Source organism: Lissotriton helveticus, chromosome 6 (assembly GCF_964261635.1).
Source record: "Lissotriton helveticus chromosome 6, aLisHel1.1, whole genome shotgun sequence".
NCBI classification, from domain to species: domain Eukaryota; kingdom Metazoa; phylum Chordata; class Amphibia; order Caudata; family Salamandridae; genus Lissotriton; species Lissotriton helveticus.
This window is the reverse complement of record NC_136067.1, coordinates 712,372,930-712,395,506: the sequence shown is the minus strand read 5'-3', so window position 1 is coordinate 712,395,506 and position 22,577 is coordinate 712,372,930. Positions and strand designations below refer to the sequence as shown.

Below are 22,577 nucleotides of genomic sequence, written 5' to 3'. Positions count from 1 at the left end.
TGCTCATTGGCTGTCAACACTTCTAACCAGGGGGTGTTAGCATCCATCTTGTGCTAGTGTTGACAGACAGTGGCAGCCAATCAGCATGCCTTCCCGAGAAAGCTGCATTCTCATTGGCTGTCAACACTTCTAACCAGGAAGTGTTGGCATCCATCTTGTGCTCGATAGACAAAGGCAAAAGAAAGCAAAAAAACAAACGTGAAGAACACAAAAAGGGGGCAGGGTAGATACACCCTGACACCCTAGGCCTGCCCAGGTGGTCCCACAAGGACAAAAAAGGACCACATTTTTTTTTTTAAACCTGGTCTATGTTTTTAAAAAATTACCTCACGGGTGGACCAAATCGCGGGGGCATAGTGATAAAGAAGTGGGGGGGGTCCACAATCCCCCCCACACTTCCCCGGGGATTGCCGCCCCTGGGGCAAAGCAACGTAGCCCCTTGGCGCATACTGGAGGCTCCTGTTGGGCTAGTTGGCCCCCGGGGACCCCCAGTGTGCAAGGGGAATTAGTTCCTACTCTGCAAACACGCCAGGGGTTGCGCTGCTGAGAGGTGTAAAAAAGAGTGTGGCCTCATTACACCTCTCTGCAATGCAGCCACCTGGCGCATACTGCAGGTTCCAGGTGGGCTAGTTGGCCCCCAGGGACCCCCAGTATGCAAGGGGAATTAGTTCCCCCTCTGAAAACACGCCCGGGGGCTGCGTTGCAGAGAGGTGTAAAAAAGGGTGTGGCCTCATTACACCTCTCTGCAATGCAGCCCCCTGGCTTATACTGGAGGCTCCTGGTGGGCTAGTTGCCCCCCAGGGACCCCCAGTATGCAAGGGGAATTAGTTCCTCCTCTGCAAACGTGCCAGGGGTTGCGCTGCAGAGTGTTGTAAGAAGGGGGCGTGCCCTCTGAACACCTGCCTGCAAAAATTTTGTAAATCAGTATAAAAAAAAACAAATTAATACATTTAAAAATTGTCATTTAAAAAACCGTTGAAATTCAATGAAAAAACCATAGGTTTCAGGCCTTATATAGTTAGGAATTAGCATTTAAAAAACCTTGCAAATTCACTAAAAAAAACATAAGTTTCAGGCATTATATAGTTAGGAATTAGCATTTAAAAAATCTTGCAAATTCACTGAAAAAAACCATAGGTTTCAGGCCTTATATAGTTAGGAATTAGCATTTTAAAAACCTTGCAAATTCACTGAAAAAACCATAGGTTTCAGGCCTTATATGGTTAGGAATTAGCACTTTAAAAACCTTGCAAATTCACTGAAAAAACCATAGTAAAGTAAAGTAAAGTCCACATTTGTAAAGCGCACAATCACCCGTAAGGGTCTCTAGGCGCTGGGGGGCCGTCGGGAAGATTAAGCGAGCTATTGCCCAGAGTCACATGGTGCTGGGCTAACCTGCCGCCGGAGCCGGGGATCGAACCGTGGTCCCCAGATTCCAGCGTCAGTCGCCCTGGCCGCGGCGCCACACCTCTTCTCATAGGTTTCAGGCCTTATATAGTTAGGTATTAGCTTTTAAAAAACCTTTGAAATTCACTCAAAAAACTATAAGTTTTAGGGGTGTTATAGTTACCTGGACATTTAACTCATACAAAACCATTGAAATTGCTCCTATATAGTTAGTTGTAATAACCATATTTTGCGCACCCGCAATCCACTGCTGATGATGTCACACATTACATCATTCATGACATGGTCAGTGACATCACTGATGACATCTCAAATGACATCAATGATGACATCACTGATGACATCATCCACATGACATTCACATACACCTTTTCATACACTAGTAAAATCTTTCATCACTCTTTGTAAAATACAGAGTATCATATTTGAATCCATTGACACAGCAATACAAGTATTTAAAAACCCACTCATTGATTCCTAGTTGTATACACACATCTAATCACTTACCTGTAGATTCACTCATACATGCTGTCAATGAAAAATAGAACACTATCAAAAATACTTATACACCTATATTGACATTACACACCAGCACACTACCTATTCACATATGAAGTTATCCTACTCACTTATGCAAACAATGGATCATACTTATATACTTAGTTAGTTACACACTTATACAAACACCACTTCATCTATTCATTTAGATAGTAAGTCAAATTTAGTATATTATAAAATCGTTATTACAAGTATACAGTTATCCATACCGTCACTCACACAATCATTAAGTCTTATGTATACTTATTTATATACAACAACTGACACATACACTGTTTTTTATTTTTCTAGTTTGTTGGACATGTACCATTGAGAAATATATTTGCTCATCACCACACCCATAAAGATATTCACTCATCCAAACAACTGTTAGAACATGTAGTTTTAACTTCATATATCTACTGAATCAACTATTCACACATCTTTGGGCAGTCACACACCCTCCACCGAACCACACACACATTCACTCTCCCATACAGATACTCAATTAACTAATCAATAACTAATATAGACTTTCACATAGCTTGTAACTAACTGGAGAACCAGTTTACACAACAACTGACAAAGTGATACAGATATTCACACAGTTTAGTCACTATCCACTATATTTTGTGAGACACTATACATTGTTAAAGTCCTCCATCCAAATGTTTATTTTTATATATCCACTCATACTTCAATGCAAATTGCTATATATATAATGCATATTTAAATAACAAAGCAAACCACATTCACTGGATGATGTCATCAGTGATGTCATCATTGATGTCATTTGAGATGTCATTAGTGATGTCACTGACCATGTCATGAATGATGTAATATGTGACATCATCAGCAGTGGATTGCGGGTGCGCGAAAAATAGTTAGTACAACTAACTATATAGGAGCAATTTCAATGGTTTTGTATGAGTGAAAAGTCCAGCTAACTATAACACCCCTAAAACTTATAGTTTTTTGAGTGAATTTCAAAGGTTTTCTAAAAGCTAATTCCTAACTATATATGGCCTGAAACCTATGTTTTTTCAGTGAATATATATATATATATATATATATATATATATTCACTGAAAAAAACATAGGTTTTACACACGTTATAGTTAGGAAGAAGCATTTACAAAACCTATGAAATTCACTGAAAAAAACATAGGTTTGACACCAGTTGTAGTTAGGTGGAAATTTTACTGATATAAAACCAATGAAATTCCACGTTATAGTTAGTTGGACTCACTATAACTTGCGCGTGTAATGCACTGCTGATGACGTCACATATTACATCACTCATGCGACTGCGCGCACCCGCCTATATATTTCGTGAAAACTTTGCAATCTGAACTTATTGAATTTCTTCATAGACTCATCAAAGAACTTATACTACGTCAAAGACACTAAACCTAGGCTTCTTTTTTATTATTATGAAAATTTACATTAAATGGAGCCGAATGTCTTTTTAAACTTTCGTGCGTGACCGAATGTACACACCTTGGTATTTTTAAAAAAAATATAAAAGGTTTTATACTTTAACAATTGTGTGCTTGAATTGAGCTCAGAAGATATATTAAATCCGGATGTGTTTGGATTTACTCCTTTTCACGTTTTGAAACTTCGCTGAATTAGACCGCTACTTCCAAATGGCCTACGTGACCAGATACTGTCACCGCCTACACGTCCCGAGACGCGCATGTGAAGTCATGTGACTTGAAAACAACACTTCCAATTGGTTCTTAGTAGTTTCTATTCTGCAATTTACACGGAGCACTCCACCCACTTCTCTCACTATCTTTTCTACTCTCAAAAGAGAACAACGTTCAACACCCTTCGGAAGACTTTGCTGAAATGGCTGCCGCCCCGCATTCATCTTCCGAATCTGAAGGAAATGATCGACTACCTTTAAGAAGAAAAAAAGTATCTTTCATCTGGCAATTTTTCACTTATCCTGAAGAACAAAAGAAAGTGAATGCGCCAAAAGTTACCTGCACGATATGCAATTCGGTTCTCTCAAGAGGAAATCCAAGAAAAAAATATTCCTTTTCCATACATACCATGGTGCGGCATGTCAAACAAGTGCACCCTGTGGAATTCGCACAGGCATCGACAAGAGCCCTGGCCACGCTATTACCATCAGAGGTGGCCAGCACATCTTCTGATCGACGACCTGTATCTCCATCGAGTGCAGAGATGGACTTGAGATATTTAACTATATATGGTCTATAACCTATGGTTTTTTCAGTGAATTTTCAAGGTTTTGTAAATGCTAATTCCTAACTATATATGGTCTATAACCTATGGTTTTTTCAGTGAATTTGCTCCGCCGCCCACCCCGCCCAAAATAACGACAAACCCTATGCAAATATTATAAATATACACAACACACCAACAAAGTAACAGGGTAAAACGTTTCATTAAATAACTATTTACATGGCAGCCTGCTGCAACATCGATCCAAATGCATGACACTGTTCCTGTCAAGGTAGCATAGCTGGCGGCCTAGGGGTGGAGGACCTTTGTGCAAATACCCCGGGGAGTACTCTGGATATGCTTGGTCCCTGAGATGCTTCGATGTCACTACTTTCCACAAATTGCATAAGTCCTGGATGTTGGGTGCCATAGTTGAGGGTTTGACCTAAAGACACGCCCTGCGGTCCCTGGTCCAACCATCACATATACCTCCGCCAGGAGACGGCGTGGGGTGCACTGGAAGGGAAAGGTGGCGCGAACAAGCCTCCCCCACCTCCCCAGGTGGAGGTTTCTCAGCTACACCCCTAAAGACACGTCCTGCGGTGCCCTGGTCCAACCATTACATATACCTGCGCCAGGGAGACGGCGTGGGGTGCACTGGAAGAGAGAGGCGGCGCGAACGAGCCTCCCCCACCTCCCCAGGTGGAGGTTTCTCAGCTACACCCCAGCGCTTCACTGATCTCCTTGTCCTCAGTCAAGCATCAATAGTAAGATTTTCATAGGTGAGTGTAGGTTCATAGTTTGCCATCCACAGACTAAAAGCCTGGAGTGGGAGTGAAAAAACCATAACTAGGTAAGAAGGAACGCAGAGGCTGTAGGAAGGTCCCTGAGATGCTTCGATGTCACTACCTTCCACAAATGGCATAAGTCCTGGATGTTGGGTGCCATAGTTGAGGGTTTGACCTAAAGACACGTCCTGCGGTGCCCTGGTCCAACCATCACATATACCTGCGCCAGGAGACGGCGTGGGGTGCACTGGAAGGGAGAGGCGGCGCGATCGAGCCTCCCCCACCTCCCCAGCTGGAGGTTTCTCAGCTACACTCCAGCGCTTCACTCGACAAGATGAGTTGCGCCCGCTCCTGCGGCACATTGCCTCGCTCGGCCAGCTGAATTACGCCTGCTCTTGCTATTACAGCGTCTCACCCGCCATCCGGCTGAATTGCACCCACTCTTGCGGTACAGCGACAGGCGGCTGCCACGGAGCTCAGGAAATGGCGGTCGGCTCCACAGACTTGGGCCTGGCCTGCAAGGATGGCTCTGGACAACCCTGGAACTCGGACGCTTGACTGCTACGGCATGGGCCCCATTCCCAAAAGCGTCTCATCAGCCTTGAAGATTCTACAAGAGTCACCGGGGCCCCCGACTCCCGCAGAGTTCCGGTAGGGAGCTTCTGCCATGATTGCTCGCAGAATGGCCACGACGTAGCCACGGGGTGCTCTCATGAAACTTCCAGAAACACTGTAGACTACCAATTCAATCAGTTCCGGTGGAGCCCCAACGACGTATCGCGTTGTTGCATAATGCGTCATATGACACGCCGCGTTAGCGCACCCGGAAGTGCTCCGGTGCGCGAGGCGCGAAGCGCAGCTTCCCGGAAGCAATCCGGGGCGCGGCGCGGAGCGCGTAACGTAAGCATAACAGGTCATGTGACTTGTTATTAAAACTTTTCATTGGTTTAGAAATACTTTTTGTCCCAAATGATGAAAACCCCTCCTTGTTTCCTCTTGGCTCCTGCCCCCTACCCAAGTCTTGCTCGGCCAGCTGAGTTTCGCCCACTCTTGCGGCCTACGACATGGATACGCCGGGGCGTTATGGATCAGTATGAGCAAATATACACTTGGGGATTCACAAGCAACAACAAGCCTTTGTATTTGGGGCTCTAAATCAACAACAGTGACAGAGAACAGAACAGAACTAAGCACTCAGGGGCTACGTTTAAACGTAACATCATCTCCCCAGAGGTACATCACCTTACACACACATGCACTCTGATCTCCTTGGCCTCAGTCAAGCATCAATAGTATGATTTTCATAGGTGAGTCTAGGTTAATGGATTTCCATCCACAGACTAAAAGCCTGGAGTGGGAGTGAAAAAACCATAACTAAGTAAGAAGGAAGGCAGAAACATCCGGCTCTGCATCTCTACTTACTTATAAATGCAGAAAAAACTCAATTAACACAAGGGCTCTTTTCAGAGCCACCTTATATCAAAGCACTCAAACTTCTGATTTATCTCCATTTTCACACTCTTGTAAATAGGTGTGCGCGCCCGAGTACGCGCACCACGCAACTTTAAAAAACAAAAATATATATATATTTTCGCCTTTAAGGACCTTACTGCACACCCTGAGAAAACCTACGCAGCAAAACAATCTCTACCTTCTCCCCTTTCCATGTTCCAACGCTTTGAAATGAACAATATATTTACTCGCAGTGACAAAATGGCGGTCAACACTTCCTGATTTCCTTCGAATCGAACGTTAACAGACGTCACGCAGCAAAAAAAAATTCCGCTCGCGCGCAGCCGCTTGAGTGCGCGCACTCGTGCGCACGTATAGATATATAATTGACTTTAACTTTCATTTTCTCAGCAACTACTGAACGGATTTACACCATTCCAAAAAAAGCGTAATCTGCGAGCCGGACTCTACAGTTTTGCCAAATTTCTTATAAATCCATTCAGCCGTTCGACCTGTAGCCGTGTCTAAACGTCCTATGGAAAATAACATGGAGAAAACGCGTTTTGGGACCCCCCTTTTATCTGAGCCCCCACTTCACCAATCGCCCCCAAACTTTCAGGGAAGGAGCGCAGCGGACCGAACCATCTTCTTTGAGAAATTCGCAAAGATTCATCCACCAGGGCCAAAGTTAATCTAAATAGAATGTTGAGGATTTCCTATGGAAACTAGGTCCTAACTATAACTACCTACTGGCGACCGCCAGTAGGTAATATATATATATATAAATATATATATATATGTATATATTGAGTCAGCAGCAGACTCGACTACGGAAACGCCCTCTACACTAAAGCCCCGACCAAGCTCATCAACTGGCTGCAAAGAATCCAGAATGCCTCTGCACGCGTAATCCTCGACGTCCCGCACCACAACCACATCACCCCCCACCTGAGGTTCCTGCACTGGCTCCCTGTCGACAAAAGAATCTCCTTCAACCTCCTGATCCACGCACACAAGGCACTCCACAAGACCGGCCCAGCCTATCTCAACAGCCGACTCTCCTTCTAAGTACCCAACAGGAAACTCCGCTCCGCAGACCTCCCCTGGCTACTGTCCCACGCATCCGTAAAACCACAGCCGGAGTCAAATCCATTTCTCCCACCGCGCCGCCAAGACCTGGAACACCCTCCCCCTCATCCTACGACAAACCGAAGACCTTCTATCCTTTAGGATACAACTCAGGATCTGGCGGTTGGACCAGTAGCAACAGCACCCCCTTCCTCCCCTCCCTTCATTGCCTTGAAACCCTCGCAGGTATGTAGTGCCCTTTACAAATTATTTGATTGATTTGATTGATTTATCGGCATCATGTTCCTGGAACGGGGCAAACGTTAATGCAATCTTCTTTTTCTGTTTTCTTCAGAACTATGTTATAGTTCTTGTTGGACACAGACGTTAAATAGATGGGTGTGGCACAACGAGACACCTCTCAGGAATTGTGGAATAGAGTGGTAGCAGGGGAAACAGGGATCACAGAGGACAACAGGAGATTGGGTGGATTGGAGAGGCACAGGGGACATAAGACCTGCTATCAAGGAGATTCTGAGGCCACATAAAGTTCAGAGCTGTGCAGTGAGCATCTCTCTGAGTATCCAGGCCTCACCAACTAAGTCCAGAATATCCTGAGAGATTGCTCCATGAACCTAACTGATTTCCCTCCTTGAGAGCAGCCAAGGGCACATATTCAGTGGAAGAGACTGGGCTACATAAGAGTAGTGTGGGTGTTAAGGATATTCATTTTCATTGACTCTAGTTCTTCTGGGGGTCAGTAAGAAGAGAAGATGATACCTGGGAAGGGAATAAACCTGGAGGCCCGATGGATTGTGGGCTTTGGGAGTTAAGGAGGGGCTTGTTGCTGGGCTAGATGGTGGGGGGCCTGCTCTTTGAACACCATAGGTTTGTCTTCCTCAGGGTCAGGAGGGGACCCAATAACCTCCTCTTTCTGGCTTGTGCTGTCCACATTCACTGTTTCCAGTTGTCTCTCCAGCCTCTGCCTGGAGTTTCTTGGTGATAATCATGTTAGAACCCTCTCTCCCCACCTCCCTAAATAACTATTTTTCAAATCTATGGACAAGTTAGTGCTCAGCGCCATAGTGAATGCAGCAAATGTTAGGTGTGTGAGTAAATTTCATATGTAATCTACCTCATGTGATTGGTTGTGTTGAAATGTGTTTCAACCACAGAAGAGAGGTGGACTTATGAACAATCACTTATGTTATTGCCAGATGTATTGCACGTTTTGTAAACCTTGTACAAAAATTAAAAACATTAATCATTTACTCTCGCTCAACCATTAAACAACATTTTACCTTATGCACCCATATATATATATTTTTTTTAAATCATCTCAGTCAAATATTATGCATGCAACTTACAATAAGTGACACCAAGACAGAGACAGTGAAAGCTAAAAAACAAATAGTACATTACCCAGGATAAAAAAAAAGTTTCACTAATTGGTTTATTTGGCTAAATGTTTCTATAGTTGTCTGTGGGCTCTATTAATTTGTATGGCAAGTTGTAACAGTGGTTGGTCATGTGTGGTGCTGGGATCACTCCAAGGCACATTTGAAGTATTTACTACTCTTTTAGGGCATTTGTGGCTGCAGTAACCTTAGATATGCAGTTTGTGAACAGCAATGAGATTTTTCATTGGTCAGTGGGTCTTTGTCCATAACATAACTGCTATTTACCCCTTTTTATCCCTCACATTCTGTAGTAGGTGTTTGATTTGACCCTCTCTGCAAAGTCACATCCAGAACTTTAGCCTTCACCCCTCCTATTTTTATTAATTTGATTTGGTTCGCATTGGGTCTCTGCACTCTACCACTACTACCTAGTGCGAAGGTACTTGTGCTCTTTCCTTTAAACATGGTAATAGTGGATTATATCCAATTGTTTAATTTACTCATTAGTCTCTAGTAAAGTGGCACTACATGTACCTAGGGCCTATAAATAAAATGCTACTAGTGGGCCTGCAGCCCTTATTGGGCCACCCACTTAAATTGCCCTTTTACACCAATTTAATTGCAGTTTTGTGATACATCAATGACTTACCACCCCACACACTTGTGTGAGACAATACTTGCTGATAATGGTGATGCAAAAACAGGCACAGACATTCCCAAACCACCCCCTTGAGCTCCCCATGTCCCCACAATACACCCGATCGCACAACTTAATGTTTCCCAATTCACAGTATTAAGACATACCCTTACAGAATCGAATTCAATTTGATTCTACTTTGTACAGGTGCCAAGACTATACCGCGATAATCCACCATATCTTGGAGTGTTTTGGGAGCATCCCCTTGACTGAAAAATAACAACCTCTAGCCTCATACAGTGATCCATTGCTCTATGCCAAACCCCCACCAATGGCGGCATAGTTGTGTTCCACCATTTGGCAATGTCCCTCTTAGCTAGGGTCAGTCCTAGGAATAGTAAATATCTCTTGCACTGGTTCCCACATATCCCTTACTGTGCATTGCATAAAGATACATTTAGGCTCAAATGGGATCTCCTAAGAGAGGACCTCCACCAGGCAGGAAATCAGCCATCTCCAAAAGCAGTCCAGTAATGCACAGCTTCACACAGTATGTAAAAAAGTACCTCACACCACTCCATACCTAAGACATAGGGGAGACACAATTCTGTCCATCCGCCACAAGCGGTGCCTTGTATAATATGCCTGGTGTACGTATTTCAATTGGATCAACCAAAGGTGAGAGGAGACAGCGGCACTTCGTGGAGCCACCAATGCCTCATTCCAGCAATGCCGTGGAGGTGTTTGTGACCAAGGTCTGGTATATTTGTATGATTTTATCTCCCATTATTAATTTGCCCTCCAGCGGGCTGAACTCCAGTAACTCTGAGAGATCACGCAAGTGGGGGGAGACAGCGTGGCAGAACTTCAGGAATCAATAGAATTAGCTACGATGAAGCTGGTAGTTAGTTTGCAGTTCCTGAAATGATTTAAGGATGGTGCCCTCCAAACCGTCCCCTAGCAGGTATATCCCTATGGTGTCACATCGCTGAAAAAACCCTCAATGCGGCCACCTGCTGCAGAAAAACACCCTGCCACAGCAACATCTCCCACGTCAGTCTTCTGCACTACCCCAGCCACCAGAGAGTCTATTGCCACACACGAATGGTCACCTGGGCTGCCGGGGGCAGAAAGTCCAAGCCTCTATTACTGTAAAGATCAAGGAGAGGTGAGTTCCTCATCGCCCACTTCTCTGAAGCATGTTGGGCAATTTGGAGCAGTCTGCCACCAGTTGCTAATATTCAGCAGATGTGATGCGGCATAATAGGACTGTACCTCCGCCGCAGCTATGCCCCCACAGTCAGTAGACTGGAAGCATGTCCAGAAGGCAATGTGTCAGGCACCCCCAGCTCCCATAGAAAACGAGTAAGAATTATGTCTTAAGTGGCCTTTTAAACATGTCTCAGGTTTGCCATTGCAGCCTGTGAGCAATTTTAAACTGCAATTTGATCTGGCAAAATAAACCTTTTTTTGGGTTTAAACCTTCCGTTTCAATACATATAAGTCACCTCTAGCATAGGACCTAAAAGCCCATAGGGCAGGGTGAAGTGTATTTAAAAACTTGGACATATACCTTTAAGTTTTACATGTCCTGGTAATGGAAAAGTCTCAAATTTGTTTTCACTATTGTAAGGCGTACCTCTCCCATAGGATAATGTTGAGTTGCTTTTTACATTTAATAAATGTTAACATTTGATTGGAAGCAGGTCGAATAGTCAGGTTTGGTGTCTGAATTATTATTTAAAGTCACTATTCTGGAATTGCCACTTTTAGAAAGTTTGCGTTTTCTTGTCCTACCATTTGCTGCCTACAGCCTGTTCTTGACTCACATGCTTGACTCACATGCCAAAGTTGGCCTTTATGTGTTCCTCCCAGAGAGTAACACAACAGCGGGTCTGGACTGTTGGCAGGATGACCCTTGATGGGTGGCAGAGCTCTCACCTACCACACTTGCACTTCAAAGGCACTGGGCCAACATACTCACTAAGGACTTCACACTAACCTAGTGTGCCCCTATACATACTTGTGGCTGTGCAGGAAAGGCAGGTAGGCAGGACATTCCAGACACCTCTGTAGGAGAAAAACTGCTGAAGCTTCTCCCACTTAACAGGGGCCAGCAGGCATGAACATGAGGCCCTCACACCCACTCTAAGGTACACTCCTGGACCTGTGGATACTACAGAAGAAGGACTGTCCTGCTGCCAGAGGATTACCCTGCTAGTGGAGGCCTGTCCTGCTGCCTGAGAAGGAAGACTGGGACTACACCATTCATCCCAGGCTGAAGAAAATCAGCTGTTTGATCCCCTGTTCTAAGCTATAGGGATAGCACAAGCTCTAGATGCCCCTCTGCAATTTCTCCAGCTGCCTGTTGCAACAGGATGTGCATCAGCCCTGCTGGCCTCTGCTACAGTGAGTTCCTGATACCCAAGCGGTGCCTATCAGGCCATGGACCCTTGATGTGGCATCAGGTCAGCTCACATCAGGTGAGCTCTTCCTTAAAGAAAAGAAGAAATCTTGAATTTTTGAGCTATTTTCAACCATAAAACAGGCCCATTTGTGCCAAGATCATGCTGCTTGCCCCAACCGCCATTGCAAAGCTCCAGTGAACTGACTCTTTGCTACTGCATCGACAGCTGCAACGCTCTAGCTATGACCGTCCATGACGCCTGACAGGATCTTCGTACTGCAGCAATGACTGTCCACAATACCCGGCCTGCACCTCTGGTTACACCGACGACCATCCCTGCTCCTCACAGCTTCATCCACCATGAACAGAACTCCTCAAACAGGACTTTAGAAGATACATTTTTCAGGAAGACTAACCTGGTCCCTGTATCCGGCCCAGACTCCAATGCAGTCTACCTCAACCTATGACTTTCAACTTGTCTCGCAAGACCAGATAGCCATGAGTGGTGCCTTGTGGTTTTAGGCACTATACTTACCTGAAACCTTTAAAATTGAATATCTTTAGTTCTACTGATAGGATTTTTGTCATTTTGGTGTCGAATAATTTATTAAACTCTATTCTTCTACATTAGTGTGGGATTGTTCTTGTGTTGTGTTTTCACTTTAGTGAATAAATACTTTACAGATTGCCTTAAAGTTAAGCCTGACTGCCAAGCTACCAGAGGGTTAAGCACAAGGTAATTTAGTGACTTTTGTAGTACACCCTGACAAGGGTGGCTGTTGCTTGAGAAAGATTTGCCCCAGCAACCCAATTTCTTACAGTAAGTATTGCTTATTTTTGAGTCACGCCCCCTTATCCCCTCCCAAGTATACTACTATGCTAAAACATATACTTACATGTGGGGAGACTCGAGAGCCAGGGTCTCTGCACATAAAAAGATAGACGAAGCGGATGTAGGTTTGTGATTATCATTTTGCAGTCTGTAATGTAACCCTTTGAACCTTGTGAAGGCATACCAGGCAGCCAACAGTGCTGTAAGACTAGATTCATGGCAGAATGTACTACTCGAGTGCCACTAATGCAAAATAACATAACTCAGCCAGCGGATATGGCATTAACCATTCACAGCAGCTTGGCAAGTGAAAGCTAGACACTCAGCTGTAAAAGACTTCAGCAGTGAGAGGTATTAAACTCATGTATTTATAGAGTGTCTGTTTCCTGAGGCAGTGCAATACACTAATGGACTCCAGCAATAGGAGCATGCTGCTTCCATTAACAGTAAGAACGCAGTGCTTAGAGACTCCAGTAGTTTGACTTTAGATAGGACAATATCATCTACCTCTACTTATACCAACTTAATCCTTTAGGATATCAGGTAGATTCCCCATTACAGCAACAGCTGCTCTTTGGCAGAGGGTTCCAGCAGCATGACATCCCCACACCAGTGCATTATCTATGCTGGAGGAATTCAGCAGTGTAAGCTTCATCCAGTAGTGCTATTCAGGGAGATGGAAGACATGTGTCCTTTCTCTTGTATTGTCTTCAGTACCTTAGGATGTTAAGGAGGGTGCGCTACCACCATCATTTTCTTCAGCCAGCCCTTATGGATTGCCCAGGATGGGGTTCTATACTTCCCGGACTGCTCCCCTGTTGTGGTAGAGTAAAAAGCTCTGACCAGGCAAGAGGTCTGAGCTCCAGCAGGCTTGGGTGTGCAGGCTCATGAGGCTAGGTACCATTTCACAGCCTGCGGTGACAAAAAGTGCACAGGATGGGGCTCTCCCAAGCCCAGGAAGGGCTTTCATGCTTTGCCAGGGTAAAAATCTTCACCCATGCCCTGGGTCAGAGCACCAGCAGGCCCGGGGGTGCTGGAGCTGGCCCACCGTTTAACAAAGTAGCCAGGACAGCGTACAGCAGACACCATGAAGTCTCCCATGCTGTGCTGGGCTAAAATGCTCTGACCATGACCCAGTTAGAGGTCTGTGAGGTCTCCGTGTCTGGCCAGGGCCTGACCACCTGGTCTCCGTCCAACACAATGTGCTGTCCTTCCATGACGACTGGTGCCCCAAATGGTAATCAGTATTTCACCTTGAAAGGCATAGTGTGACCAGACAGTCTCAGGCTTCTCTGCTTCCAGCAGTGTGAGCTTCTTCCAGCAGTGCCATTCAGTGCATTAGAATGCCTCTCAATGTTTTAGGAGTGCAAGCTGTTTATTTTATTGTCTTCAGCCAGGTAGCCTACCTCAAGCAATGCCTTTTTAGTGTTTGAGGAATCCAACAGTGTGGGTCTGACGCACTAAATGTAAATGTAAGTGTTATTTTATATAGCGCAACTATCACCCCACGGAGCATCTTTTGCGCTTTGAGAAAAACTAGCAAGAGAAGGGTTTTACTGCTAATCATGGGGGACTTTTCACTTCTCAGATTAAACTTTTGCATAATGTGTCCGGAAGGCTAAAGAAACAGGTTTTCAGAGATTTCCTAAAGGCTGATTCAAGGGTGATTTGACGAAGAGACAGGGGGAGTTTGTTCCAGGCCTTTGATCCCAAAACCGCCAGTGCTTTTCCTCCCCTGGTTTTGAGCCTAAAGGTGGGGATGGTGAGCAGATTTGCATTTGAGGACCTCAGATTACGCGAGGGTAAGTATTGTTTAAACATTCTCAGTAGGTAGCTGGGCTCTCGTAAATGATAAGCCCTAAACGTGATCAATAGGACTTTAAACAGCACCCTCTTAAGGATCGGTAGCCAGTGAAGGGTATTCATTGCTGCTGTGGCCGATGTCCTCCTATGCCATCTCAGCACCAATATAGCTGCTGCATGCTGGACCATCTGCAGCTTATGAACAACCGCCCTGTTTGTCCCTGCATATACACTGTTGCAATAGTCTAAGCGAGATGTTATCAGTGCTACCGCCACCATTTTTCGAGCTGAGAGTGATATTAGGTCGAACTAGCGCCTGCCCTGGCATTGCTATAGAACCCCAACATTATAAACTTTCCCAAATATGCTATCTTGTGTTTTTTAGTATTAAGGGTGTGTGAATTACATCTATACAACATGTATCATGCCTATGGGTGTGCAAAATTTGTCATGCCAATGTCATATTGTATACAAATAATAAGTATATCAAATATGTGTCCCCAGATGTGAGACTGTTCAGAATTCCGAGATGCCCTGGAAGTTCTGGTGAGTGCCTCAAGACTACCCAGGGATCCAGGAGGTTGTATAAATTCACTCAAACTCCCCCCCTTTGTCTCCCAAAGGGCCGCTAGTACAGGGAGATTTGGTGACTTTCCTCTAAATTAATAGGGAGACAGGGCCGGCTCTAGGGTGGTGTGATCGGTGCTACCACATGAGATGCTTGCTTTGGGGGGAGGGGTGTTTTTAAGGACAATATGGTTTTAAAAGCACCTTCTGTGGTGTTCTCCATCTCCAGCAATTTAGAGGCAACCCTAAAAATGTCAAGATAACTCTGGAGATTAATAATCCTGCTCTAGAAAGACCAGAGTTTTGTTTAGTGGATGTTTCTACTCATCATAATGCAGTGCTGATGGTCAAAATTGCCTGCTGCAAAGCACATGCACCATGCTGATCACAAAGTGTATTTCATTTAAACAGGTCAGTGCATTACTGCTTCTGTCAGAGAGATCCGTTTGTTATTTGCAGTTTATAAATTGAACTCCTAATATAGAACAGTGAGCTATTAACTATCATTAAAGAGCTGCATGCAAACTGCAGGTATAGATTAGAGAGTTATGATTTTCCCCACAGTTTTTTTTATCCTAATGTCGCAAAAAAGGTTTACTTGTTCTGTTTAGGGATGGATAGCTTGGCGATCCCAGTTGCTGTTTCAAGTTAAGAGATTCCCCCCCACCTTGGACTATCAGACTCGACATTTTGTGGAGGACCTCTCAGAGGGCTCCCCACCCAGCAGAGCAAAGCCCAAGAAGTCTAGCAGCTAGCCACTCAGTGTCCTGACCAGAGTGGAGGGTTTTGAGTGCGGCTAGCCCCAGATGTCACTTAGAAGTTCGGGGATCAAAGCCCTACTGTTTTCCTTTTCAACAAGCTCAGTTCTGTAGCATCTCAGGACCACTGTTACATAGGTGTTCTTATCAACCATTCCTAGGCAGGTTGAAACCCCTATGTCTCATTCAAGCTCCCCCGAAGCCTGCTGCTCTAGCAGGCCACCAGGATCCATGGAATTGAACTGTCCACCCAGTGCTTGCAGCCATCAGGGGCCCACAGGCCACAAGGGGATTGAATGTTGGTCCTGGACAGGCATGAGGATCATCCACCAGCAGGTGTAGTTATGTCATCTATTGCTCAGATAACCACAATAATTCTAGCGCTAATACATTGTGACAAGCGCTGACCTCCTGGAATGCATGCATTTATCTGACCAATCCAGTCTCACCAAGCCACCTTGCTGGCTCTACAGAACCTCGTACCAATAGTATCTCCCTGTGGCTGTGACAATACATTCTGATGTTTTGGGAATCAGGGTTAGATTTCAAAGAGAGTGTTGTGTATTGATTTAGATTCCGTATGAATTTCCCGATTCATGCCTTTATATAGGTACATTTCACATTGCCCTTATAAAGGCATAGAAATCCAGCCCTTATTTAGGCATAGTCCATGCTACTCAAATACAGGCATGGCTACTTACATCCGTTCATCTACGTCACGAGTTCCTGGAAAACCAGACTCTTAAGCCTTTAGGACTTCCCCTTGCTTGAGTATTGATTTCTCCAAGAACTCATTTATTATGCATGAACATCTATTTCTTAGGGGTTCATTCATGACGTTCATATGCCCGACTTCTACGTCAATACTGGCATTCCTAGACACCTTCAAGGTATTAATATACCTTCACTTGCTATGGCAATGCACAGTGCGGTTCGGCTACCTACTTGCACGACGCGACTTGCCACAGCAAGTCCCGAAGGAAGTCTTCTCCCCAACTGACGCACTGGCCAGACGCTGCCATCCTCCTTGCCGAGAATCCAGCTCCAGTGTTTCTGGCTCCCCTTGCGGGGTGTTAGAGAATCGAGTCCTGGGAAAGAGATACCAACATCTCTCATTCTAAGGTATGGAGCTGATTAGAACCTAGAGAAACTTTTGGCAATTCTTGGCAAAACTAAACTATAGCTAAAACAGCACCTACGTCTTCCCTCGTGCTAGACTTAGGTTAGGTACACTGGGGTAGGATTATTTCAGAAGCACCAGTTGAGTATTTTAGCCTGTGTTATTTATGTATGTATTTTTATATATGTCATAGCTACAGACCATGCTATTAAAGTATTATTTTATATTACTGTTTACGCTGTACGCATTATACTTCGCATTCTGTCTTATAATTGTAGCAGTTCATGTCTCTTGCATGAGAAAGAATACTGTTCAATAAACCCTTTTTATTGAAACACCCGTCTCTATTTCTGTGCCACCCTGTAGAAACGAAGCATGCACGATTGACTGAGTGAAATGGTTGTCTATTGTTTCCACAACTCTGAAGATATTGTTACGACTCTAAGGGAAACACAGTTATCATGTTTATGCGGTTGTCAGAAACGAATCCCTTATTGTTCATTCGAGAAAGTTTCTAGTGACCTCTGAGTTATATGGCACACACAAGTAATTAAGTTTAATGTACTCAATAGAGACATAATGACCTCATTCCTATGTCAAAAATATAGTGTATATTATTCCAATGGGCAGAGCCTATCAGGGATATAGGAACTACACTACAAGAGAACCTCATAAATGGCTACCAAATCCAAGGAAAGCAGCTGGTTCTTAATTTACTCACCCTCATCTCAGTGATTTAGTGACATAAAATAACATGACATGTTCTTTTGATGCCTTCTAACTGGAAAAACTACAATTGAAATCCTTAAACAAGGATCCATTTGGCTGGCAAGTTTGGTTTCAGCTGCCACTGTAATCCTGTCTTGAATAGCATATTGTTTAGAAGCTCATTGGTGGACCCTGGGATCAAGCAAATGGTCTGCCACAAGTCGAACTACCGTTTGGTACCAGCCATTACCTCTTGGTGCTCCGTTGATGCTCTTGTTTGCCCTTCAAACAACTCTGGTGCCACCCAACCCTGTTTCCCGGGCAGAACTGCACCACTTGTATTTTGGGTGCCTATTTACAAGAATATCACCCAGTGCAGCGCAGTGTGAAAAGAAGGTACTCTAGCCTTTGCGGAACATGCAAACAAAAACTCACAATTCTGCAGCACACATAGAAAGAAGAGTATGTCTTTCAGGATTGTTTTTATGCAGGAAGGTGCCCCTTCCAACACAAAACAATCCTACATGCAACTCAGGCAAACGTGCACCATGGTGCAAGGGTGCCTGCATTGGTGCTAAGCTGCCAAAAGGGTGCCTGTGCAAGGGAAAAAGTATGAATTCACTGTATTGCAAAAATATGATGCATTCCTGCCATTTCCCTGTCATACAAAGCAGTGCAGCAAGGTGAGTTGCTGCACTGCCCTGTGTGGCATTCATGTAAATAGACGCCTAATGTACAGATGGTGCAGTTCTAGCCGGTAAACATGGTGGGGTGGCAGTAGAGATTCTTGAAGGGCATGACTAAGGCTGTTTCAAGGAGCTATGCTCTCTTTGTCATCCCAAAGTGAGACCTTAATTGTCATTGCAGGTCCCCCAGTCCTGGTTTGAAGATATGCCTCTGATGCACCTGGCCTCCCTTTTGGTGGGGTAGGCAGGGGCCAGGATTTTCTCAGACATGAAACACGGGGGTTCGGTGATACCTAACCCTGAGAGTGGCAGGTGGGTGGCGCTGCTTTCCTACTGTCTCACATTCATCTGTAGGTGGGGGATTATTGCACATGTTGCCTGTGACTCTTGGCAGTAGATCACTTGGTTAATGTACCTGTGAAGATTGCAGCTAGCTGTGAAAGTTAGCGTGAATTAGAAGAAACATTGAAATCAATGCTTCAAACATTCCTAGTAGCCCTAGGTTCCTCCCTGGGCTACGCGTCTCTGAGGGTCATTTAGACTTCAATCACCCTGACGCCCTCTCAGGGCACATCTCTGGCAGTTGCAGAGGGTTCTGCTCCCTTTATCCCCACAATTTCAGACTCTTATCACCGGCCCTGATTTGAAGGTGTGCCACAGCTGCGACTGGCCTTACCCTGCTGGTGCGGGTAGGTTCCCAGACTACCTCGACTTAAATCCCCAAGGCATCTGACTGGGTGACACATGTGGCTGTCTATGGTGTACCACAGCTCCTGGTGTACATTGCCACAATAGCCCACTGCTGTTACTGATGGCCCAGAGGCCACCCTGTAACCACCAAAGATGTTGGGTTTGACTTCCACCCCAAGAGTTTCAGTCTTTGATTCCAGAAAGGGTGCATTGGAGCAGGCCCTGTGCAAAAGAGGGACAGTTTGGCACTCGATACTTCAGCATAGTACTATAATGCCAGATGAGGAAGTTGAAGTCCTTCTGATTGAGACTCACCCTGTGGATGGCATTATGATTGTAAATCTCCCAACAGCCTAAAGTTGGGTTGTTTAGGAATGCAGCCCTAAGTGACTCATACACTTTATCTAAGCTAAGTAACAATTCAAAATTGCATGAAGCCATTGAGTTCTAAATGAGTGGTATCCGTGCAGATTGCCCAGAGGATTAAATTCAGCAGGAAGATCGATCACCCAACAGGTTAGACCCCCTCTTCAGACTCCCACCTGGGTGCACCTTGCCCACACAAAGTACAATTCCTCCATGGTGCTGTACCATGACAGGTTCTGTGTCAGCTGGGAAGGCTTTGGAGTGGAAGGTGGCACTCTGCTACAGTGGACAGTGTTACAGCCACTTGGCAGCAGCTTTATTGTATCTGTGTGGCTGAGGGAGATAGACCACCTAGGCCACTTCCCCAGCCACCACCCAGACCCTCTTCTGGTACTGCTTGAATAGGGACTAGGCCCTCTTAATGTCGACTGTGCTCAGTGTGCCCTGACGGCATTGCGTTGCCAGACAAGAAGTACCACTCCAGGCACCAGGCATCTGTGGCAATTTCAGTTGTTTAAAGACCTAACCTGTCTTGAAATACGTACCAAGAACTCCAACATATCAGTGAGTTGGAAGGCCGATTGAAACCCCTTGGCGTAATGAACATCAGAGCTGGCGCATGCCTGCTAAGGTTGGATCATAGTGCAGCTTCACAGCTGGCACACCACCGTCCTGTCTAGCCTGCTGCCTCTGGAGCTGGAAAATTAGTATATGATATGAGCAGAAAGATGATGATTCATACATGGGCAGTGTAATGCCAGAAGAAACTCTGGTTGAGGTCCATAATGGTCTTGATGTGCATATTGGTGTTCTGTCCTAGGTATGGAGACAAAAGGCTAATTAAACCATTTAGTAGCTTGTCCCTCTGAATTTCCACTCAGGATAGCTGACACTTGGAATCCCCATGCTTTTTGAAATGTTCACATGATCAAAATGTAATACTAGATTAAAGTTGTTTTTTTAAATCCATAATTATACAATTAATAAAATATGAACTTGATTTTTGAATAAAAATTAACAAGGAAGATAAACTATTGATGAATGTAAAAAGCATTAGCATGCCAATTCCAATTTTCTCCAGATTTGTGTATTACTCCAATATATTTCACATTAATGTTTTGAAGGCCATATATTATCCTATTTTTTCCACCAGGATTCAAATTCAGGGTTTTTTAACCTTCAATTGAACAGTCATTAATATTGCTAAAAATCATCATATATGTGACCCTTTGAGTGAAATTCCCATATGCTGAGAGTAACCTAATAAGACTGAATTTACACAAAAACTTAGGGCCTCATTTCATTTTTGTTTTTTTTTTTCATTTTCAAAGCTTTATTCGACTTTTAGTCATAAAAGCAAGCTTCCTAACCATAGTACAATAAATACTGAGCATAAAAAACAGTTGATTAAAAGCATATTAAACAAGAAAAGTCGAATGCTAATAGAATCTAAAATATGTAGTCATACATTAAAAGACATGTAAAAAAGTTTTTAAAAAAACATACATCATTAAAGGAGGCAGTTATTAATACATGTTAGCTACTAAGCTTTAGCAGCGCGTAATCTTATTACCCACGCCCAGGCCAAGAATTTTGCTACGCCTATTGCCAGTAATGTAGAAGAATCAGATGTTAAAATTCTGAGTGCTTGCGAGCAACAGCGAGTGCCCATATTTTTACAAACTGGTTTTAACCATTTTCGACGAGGGGTGACATATAAGGGGCCGACAAAGAACAAATGTGCAATGTCTTCTATTTGATTTTTACAGTGATCACAGTAAGCATCCTGCGATGAAGACCAATTTTGTCTGAAAGCATTCACTGGAAGTGTTCCCACACGAAATTGGAAATATAATTTCCTGTCAAATGGACGTTCGATTAAGTCCCAATATTTTTCATATGATGGAAGTTGTTTAGAATCCAGAAAGCGAGATGACAGGGTAGATTGCAGGCCTTTACGATACAATATAACATATACCGAGTCCCAGTAGATGTCCTTCAGTTGCTTTTTTGTTGGGAATAAGGCAACATCCTTGTTGCCCCACAAATGATCTAGGCCCAATTTCCCTAATGTACCCCGGAGCTCTTTTAGCCAAGTAATACAGTGAAATCGATCAAAATTCACAACATCACGAAAAGCTGAAGCATAGTGGCTTAGCTCTGGGGTTACCATTAGGCGCCTCCAATACAACAAAGGACGAAGGCGAGCAATATCTTCAATATTTCTCCTGCCTAGTTCCATCTTTAGTGGGATTATAGGGGTACTCTGTGGGGCCCCAACAAGCCCTCGCAAAAATCTATTTTCCGCCCGCCCCAAATTACCTAGGTTCGAAAATCCCCATAGCTCAGACCCATATAAGCATGCACTCAGTACCTTCATGCTATAAATTTCGAGCGCACAGTTAATGGGTCTTGTCAAGGATGTGTTATGTTTAATGGAGACCGCACCTGCTAGCTGATTAAATTTTAGTAATGCCATGTCAGTGTGTGACTTCCATTTCATATCATGTTGGAGAATAATGCCTAGGTAAGTAAAGGCATCTACCCTTTCCAGTGGTTCGCCCTTAAATTTTATTACCCCCTTGAAAGCCGATTGGGAACTTAGACACATAAATTTAGTTTTGCTAGTGTTTAATTCCAAACCACGGCTGTCACAGAAGTCCCCAAAAGCGTCAACTGCTTTCTGTAAACCACTAGGCGTGCGTGATAGCAAAAGCGTATCGTCCGCGAACATTAGTACGGGGACGTGTACACCTGCTACCAATGGGGCGTCAGTTGGGGATTTATTTAGGTATTCCACAATTCCGTTTATGTAGATTGAAAAGAGCGTTGGGGCCAGAACACATCCTTGCCTCACCCCCCGTTCAACTGGAAAAGGGGCCGTCACTTCCCCCTGTTTGCCCCACCTTATTTTTGCAAAATTATTTTCGTGGAGGCGGACAAGTAAAGTAAGGAGCTCTCTGCTAATTCCCACATTGGCTAGTGTTTCCCACAGTTTTTCTCTCGGGACCAGATCAAATGCGGCTTTTAGGTCCACAAAGACTGCATACAAACAGCTATTTCGGAGTGTCACATTTCTCCAGTAAGTGGCTAGGAAATAAAAAACTTGGTCAACACTGCTAGTCAAAGGGCGAAAGCCCGCTTGGAATGGCGAC

The 22,577-nt window shown here is 44.4% G+C and overlaps 1 pseudogene; it reads left to right on the top strand.

The window, feature by feature from the left end:
- The first annotated feature begins 18,748 nt into the window (after positions 1–18,748).
- LOC144764751 (5.8S ribosomal RNA) lies at positions 18,749–18,901 on the top strand (annotated as a pseudogene).
- The last annotated feature ends 3,676 nt before the right edge of the window (positions 18,902–22,577 follow it).